We start from the raw sequence: 6,002 nt of genomic DNA, 5'->3' as shown, positions 1-6,002 counted from the left end.
ATCCTAGACTCAAGCGATCCTCTTCCCTCATGCGTAGCTGGGACTACAGGCATACACCACCATGCTCAGCTAGATGAGTATTCCTGAAATCCATATTTGAGGCTGAAAGATTAGGTGCAATAAATATCTGAAATTACATAGGATAAAGAAATGTGTTGAAAATCATGAAAGAAAGCAACATAGTGAGGATACAAGAACCGACAATTTTTAGTGGGTAAGGAGGAAAGAAGAGGAGGGACAAAAGTACTTTAAGGGCCTCATCTTAATTAGTGTTGGAAGAAAGAAGAAGGGAAATAGATCATATTGGTAGGGGAAATAGTTGACATTCAATTTTAAAATAACAGTAAAGAGTTATGACACTGCAAAAGGAATGGCAACTATAAACAGAATAGAAGACGAGCTCTCGCGAGGCTTCGGCCTCTTCCTAAACCGGTGCTCAGCAAGGAGAAGGCCATGTTCAGCTCGAGCGCCAAGATCGTGAAGCCCAATGGCGAGAAGCCAGGTGAGGTCGAGTCTGGCATCTCCCAGGCTCTCCTGGAGCTGGAGATGAATTCGGACCTTAAGGCGCAGCTCAGGGAGCTCAACATAACAGCGGCCAAGGAAATTGAAGTTGGTGGTGGTCGGAAAGCTATCATAATCTTTGTTCCCATTCCTCAACTGAAGTCTTTCCAAAAAATCCAAGTCCGGCTAGTACGTGAATTGGAGAAAAAGTTCAGCGGGAAGCATGTTGTCTTTATTGCTCAGAGGAGAGTTCTGCCTAAGCCAACTCGAAAAAGCCGCACAAAAAATAAGCAAAAGCGTCCCAGGAGCCGTACTCTGACAGCTGTGCATGACGCCATCCTTGAGGACTTGGTCTTCCCAAGTGAAATTGTGGGCAAAAGAATCCGCGTGAAGCTGGATGGGAGCCGGCTCATCAAGGTGCACTTGGACAAAGCACAGCAGAACAACGTGGAGCACAAGGTAGAAACTTTTTCTGGTGTCTACAAGAAGCTCACAGGCAAGGATGTTAATTTTGAAGTCCCAGAGTTTCAATTGTAAGCAAATATAACTAAAGTATATTCACAGTAAAAAAAAAAAAACCAACAAAAAAACCAGAATAGAAAAGTATGGGAAGACTTCTATGTTAATAAAGAGGAATACCATCTTAATAATAAAAAAGAATACCACCTTAATCAAACCAGCCAAAATGAAAAACAATAAAAAAGTTATGCCTTTTTGCTGATGACAAAATAACCTAGAATACCCAAGACATTTCAGTAAAAAACTATAGGATGTAGGATGGTGGCTACATGTAACACAAAAATAAATTACTTTTCTCTATTTTAACACATCTCCATTATGTGGCATTTTTTCCATAAAAAAATTAGGAAGTGTAAACCTCTCTACTTCCTGATATACCTCACTTTAAATTCTTAGGTGACTTTGTCTTTGTTTACATTTTATCTTCTTGATTATACACTAAAGGTCAAACTAAATTTGAGGCTACATGATTAAATAATACCAAAAATCTAGATATGAAAAAAATTCTAAGGCTAGTTCTCTGTGAATCTTGTACTATGTAAACGCTGTGTAAAATGGCCAGATGATACTTAGTATTTGACATTTGTGTCATTATTCTATAGCTAGGATGTCTCTTTAAATTTTAAAGTTATGTTTTTCCTTCCAGTAGACAAAATTTCTGGGAAAAAAAGTTCTTCTTCTTGTGTTCTTCAGGTAAGTTCAAGGTCAGCTTTTCACATGAAGTTGATGGATGGAAGAAATCACTCAGTGGTGTCTGAATTTTTGTTGCTGGGACTCACCAGTTCTTGGGAGATTCAGATTCTCCTTTTTATGTTTTTCACAATATTTTATGTAGCATGTATGCTGGGAAATATTCTCATTGTGTTCACAATCATCTTAGACCATTGTTGGGAGCCAACATCTATACCTACATGGCTGAGGCCTGTAAAGGCCATCTGGAAGATCGCCTCTGACGTAGGATATCAGTTATACCTATAATATTGGCGTGTGATTAGTGACCAGTGTGCATACATGGCAGTAAAACTTATAAGTAAATCTCAATACACCTGATGGAAAGTGCATAGCAGAATTATTTCTCTCTGTCTTTCTAAGTTTTACTTCTTTCTAGATATTTTTTAACTTCTATTTCCTGGTAGACTGGGTAGTCAGCTTTGGAAAGCTGTTTCCCCTAGGGCTAAGATTAGAAAGTAAATTACCATGATAGTTTTGTCGCCCTGCCCCTAGCCAGGCAGAACATTTTCTTTTGTTTCGTTAATTACGGAAACTCTGTCTGCTTCAGCCCATGGCCGCCATCTTGGCAACCCTGCATTTCCTTGTTCAAGAGTGTGACAGCTACTATTTGATTTTTAGAGTAGACTTGTTAGGATAAAATATATACATATACACTCATAGCTGTGTAAATCTATGCTTGCTGTTTTGTTTCCTTTTGCTACATTATTCAAGTGTAATAGTTACTATACGATTTATAAAAGAATTAATGATGAGGTATTAGCTTAATAGGATATAGCATAGTATTAAAGTCCAATAACTAGATCATATAAAAATTAAAGTTTAGACATATGAAACATATGAATTATAGTAAAGTTTTGTAGTTTAAGAATAAGTTTTAACTGAGTTATAAGGCATTACGTTAAATCGTAATAGGATAATAGTATAACTGACAGTTAAGTCATTTAACTAAACTTATAGATTATAGTATAGTGTTAAGTTGATAATATTAATTGTTAAAAATATTGGGAGTCAGTGAACTTGGATTGAACCTAGAGTTAACTTAGAAAAGTTTTTTGTATTAATCAGGGTATAGAACAAAGAGTATAATATGAATGATTCATTGAACATTATGGAAAACACTTTGAACGATTTGTATTGAAATTGTGCACCTGTGACCTTAATGTAAGCACGGCAGGCATCATGGAATTCGAATTGTTTGCTTGGAAATTGCAGATCTCGTGGTGGTCTTGTGATGCATAGTTTGTAAAGCACGGAACTTGTACGCCCCCAGTGAGTGATTATCACACTGCTGGAGGGTATAGAAAATGATATATAAGTTGGAAGGAGTCCGAATAAAATTTGGCTCCAGTCCTGATCAGACTGTTCCCAGAAGAACAGCCTCCGAGTAGTTTCTTCTCGCTGTCCAGATTCTCTGGTGCGGGTCCTAACCCACCCTTGGTCAGTGCTGGTCACCGACAGACCATCACTTACATTCCCCAATGTACTTCTTGCTGGCGAATTTCTCCTTCATTGATACAGGTGTTTCCAGCATTGCATCTCCAAAGATGATTTACGACCTTTTCAGAAAACATAAAGTTATCTCCTTGAAAGGGTGCATTACTTAGATGTTCTTTATTCACAGTGTTGGGGATGCAGAGATGGTGCTGCTCATAGTCATGGCCTATGATCGGTATGTTGCTATCTGTAAGCCCCTCCACTACCTGACCATTATGAGCCCACAAATGTGTATTTTTTTTTATGGCTGTCATTTGGACCATTGGACTGATCCACTCTGTGGCCCACTGGCATTTGTTGTAAACTTACCCTTTTGTGGTCCCAACAAAATGGATAGCTTTTATTGTGATTTTCCTTGGTTCATCAAGCTTGCATGTACAGACACATATAGACTGGAGTTTCTGGTCACTGCTAACAGTGGTTTCATCTCCATGGGCACCTTCTTCATCTTGATTGTGTCTTATATCTTTATCCTGGTCACGGTTCATAAACACTCTTCAGGTGGTTCATTCAAGGCCCTCTCCACCCTTTCTGGTCACATCACTGTTGGAGTTTTCTTCTTTGGTCCTTGCATAATTGTCTATGTGTGGTCATTTCCTACCTTACCCATAGATAAATTTTTAGCTATCTTTGAAGCTCTTATTACTCCTTTTATGAATCCTGTCATCTATACATTTAGAAGAAGGACATGAAAGTGGCAATGAGGAGGGTGTTTGTTAAGGTTTTAAGTTTCAGGAAGAGTTCCTTTATGCACAATTCAAGAAATTCAGATTCATCTTGACTGTTCTTGGAAATGAATCACTTTATTTAAACATTTCATACATATTTTTTAGTTTGCTTAATATATTCATCATCCACTGTAAAATCTCTCTTCAAAAACTCTATCCTGATCTGATCCATTCTTCATAGAGAACCCTTGCTTGAAAGAACCTAAGAATATTGAGGAGGAGTGAATGTAGTGTAATGTAGTGTTCTTGTTTATTTCTGAAGACTTTAGTGATGGTGATTGCTGAAATCTCACATATTGGGCATATTTCTCATTAATACCAATGTTGGAAACTCTTACTTTTGTAAATGATTCTCAAAGGCATAACTCTTTGAATTCACATATATACCTCTATTCATGCCCTCTGAGTTTATCAGTGTCTATATGCCTGGTGGAATAATCAAAATGAAGATAATTGCCTAGAAACTTTGAGCATTAAACATCTGAATTTGCTCACCTACACTCAGATTTAGTTACTATTAAGATTTTTAGACTTAGTTAGACTTGGAAAGGGGAAAATTACAGAAAGACAACTCAAGAAACTTTAATATTATGAATTAATAAAATGTTTTGAGACCAGAACTTATAAATTCTTATACCACTCAATATATATGACAATTATTTTTTATCTCAATCCTTCCTTTTTCATATAAAGTATGCCAATTATTTCCTAAACAATAGTCATTATTTTTGTATGCAAAGAAAATCATGTGAATATGAAATGATTATAAAGTGATATTTTGAAGCTAAAAAGAGGAGATATTGGTTTATGAATAAATGAATAAAAATGTAAAAGATTTCTATTTTATACCAACCAGGGTTATAACTAAATAAAAGACAAATACAAAGTATATAAATCACAAAAATTAAAAGCTATCTGTAAATGAAGAACTATAAAGCTGCAGTGAAGAAATATATTAAACTTTCCATGTAATAAAATTTTTTTATATATAATTATTAAAAAATATATTACTTAAAATAGTGTAAATAGTTATTCAAAGAAAGCATCATACTGTTCTCTCTGGGTTACTAAATGAGTAGAAGTTGGTGTCACAGAAACACTATTATTTGAGTGTGCCCCCTAACATGTTTGTGTTTCCTAACACAAATGTTTTGGAAACTGGCCTGCCTTCCATAAGCTTCGGAATGACATGCAGCAATTCTTGTAGTGGCAGCAATAACTGTTAGTAAAAGATTAGAATAATAATGTTCAAGGCCAAAATTAACATTTTGGACAAATGTTTACCTTCTCTCCTACACAATTTTTCCACTGAATCTTAATTTAAAAATTAGGTTCACTTGAACTTGAGGATAGATATATTGGCACTCCTTCTTTGCAGCTATTGTTTTTATGTATTAAAAAAAGTCATCCTTAGTGTTTTAGATCTCTATCCTCCCCAATTTCTAATACCAGTTCTGATTTATTTTTTGAACTCCAGAAAATATAACTTGAAAAAAAGATTCCACATATAACTTTTATTAAACTTGTCACCTTCCCCTTAGAAACTGAGTTCTTTTTCATTTTGCACCTAGATTGGTGATGCCATCCAGTTTTTTCAAGCTAAAATCCCAGAGACACCTAGATTTTGCTCCCATCCACTAGAATTCGGTCTTCCCTTAAAAAATGTGGCAAAAAAGCAAAATAAAGAAAAAATTTGTTGCATATATTTATCTCTTTCTGTTCATTTTCAGTGTCATTTTCTTAGTCCAGGATCGCTTATTCCAAACTTCCTGTTAATCTCTGGGCATCGGGTCTTCACTTCCCTCCAATATCTCCCCCACAAAGCCACCAGAGGGATTTTCTATAACGTGAATTTCATAATGTGACTGCTTTCAGTAACCATCTACCATATAGGGTTGGAATTATTTTCCATCTCCTTATTTCTTGTATAGGGTTGATGAAATTTTGGTGTTTGTATACTCTTGACTATATTAACATCACTTGTTGGTGAGAAGTATTAACTCTTGAACACCAAAACCTGGTAACTCT

General features: G+C 35.8%; 2 pseudogenes across 1 annotated transcript; both read left to right on the top strand.

Annotated features, from left to right (window-relative positions):
* The first annotated feature begins 400 nt into the window (after positions 1 to 400).
* On the top strand, positions 401 to 1,079 carry LOC103267826 (annotated as a pseudogene). Its single transcript, XR_504775.2, has one exon. The product of XR_504775.2 is annotated as a 40S ribosomal protein S7 pseudogene (transcript).
* A 667-nt stretch (positions 1,080 to 1,746) lies between these two features.
* Positions 1,747 to 4,027, top strand: LOC103267834 (annotated as a pseudogene).
* Positions 4,028 to 6,002: the final 1,975 nt, after the last annotated feature.

The sequence above is a fragment of the Carlito syrichta genome, unplaced genomic scaffold (assembly GCF_000164805.1).
Source record: "Carlito syrichta isolate Samal-C Ts95f unplaced genomic scaffold, Tarsius_syrichta-2.0.1 Scaffold308290, whole genome shotgun sequence".
Taxonomy (NCBI): Eukaryota; Metazoa; Chordata; class Mammalia; order Primates; family Tarsiidae; genus Carlito; species Carlito syrichta.
Note: the sequence above shows the minus strand (reverse complement) of the source record. Positions and strands in the feature narration are given on the sequence as shown.